The following is a 1,154-nucleotide window of genomic DNA, read 5'->3' on the forward strand; positions in this document are numbered from 1 at the left end:
ATAGTGGGTTTTTCCCTGGTCTCCGACCAATCCTAGTGTCTCTATGTGTGAATTCTTTTCTTCTATTCTTCCTTTATGTTACACTACATTGATGACAATATTGTTCTTTCTACGTAATTGCATATGTTGTTGAATAATGTTGTAAATTTGAATAATGTTATGAAATTATGGGTTAAATTCTATATGTAAATGATAAAATGCAATTATCTAAAGTAAAGAACAATAAGCCCTATGAAAATTTAACAAACCAGATACATGGAGTCTTTTCAAGTAACAATTAGTTGTGAGGAATGGAAAATTCATCACCAGCCATGAAATATTTCACAGCTGGTTTGGCCATAGCTTTATGTTTCATGGTCAATTTTGTGGTAGTAGAAGACAAATATTGCTCTAATGAAAACAATGAAGATGCATGCAGGAATAAGACAGAAGCTCTCCATCTGAAGATTGGGGCACTCGCTTCTATTCTTGTGGCAGGCACTATTGGGGTATGTTTGCCTGTTGTGGGCAGGACTTTCCCTGCTTTAAGGCCTGATAGGAATATATTCTTTGTCATTAAGGCTTTTGCTGCTGGTGTGATTCTTGCTACTGGTTTCGTCCATGTTCTTCCTGATGCCTTCGAATCTCTTACCAGTGAATGCTTAAATACGAATCCATGGGGCAACTTCCCCTTTGTTGGGTTTATAGCAATGATGGCCGCAGTTTGTACTCTCATGGTGGATGCTCTAGCCACTGGTTACTACGAGCACGTTCACTTCAAAAATTAACGCGAAAAGAATCATCTTATTGGATAAGTAAAATGTTAGACAATGCATAATGTATTGATATTATTGTTGTAATTCTACTTGGTATTATTAGAATAAAAAATATTATTACTATAATGTATTTATATTATTGTTGTTATTTGAGATGTACTTGGACTTAGGTTATTTGAAACAAATAAAACTTACATTTTAATGAATATATGGGTATGTGAGGGCAACAAATACATTGAAATTTTCATGGTTTTATGTTGACGTTTCTTTTATTTAGACTTTTTATTAGTAAATTTGAAAAATATTAAGTTGATTTAAATGATTTAGAAGAAATATACATATATATGTGTGTGTGTGTGCGTGTTAATTTTTATATTTAGGTTAGGAGTTATGTTCTAT

General features: G+C 32.8%; 1 pseudogene; it reads left to right on the forward strand.

The window, feature by feature from the left end:
- The first annotated feature begins 290 nt into the window (after nt 1-290).
- On the forward strand, nt 291-767 carry LOC149264883 (zinc transporter 1 pseudogene; annotated as a pseudogene).
- Nucleotides 768-1,154: the final 387 nt, after the last annotated feature.

The sequence above is a fragment of the Pinus tabuliformis genome, chromosome 6, assembly GCF_031772625.1.
Source record: "Pinus tabuliformis cultivar Carrire ecotype Pingquan chromosome 6, CPIR1, whole genome shotgun sequence".
NCBI lineage: Eukaryota > Viridiplantae > Streptophyta > Pinopsida > Pinales > Pinaceae > Pinus > Pinus tabuliformis.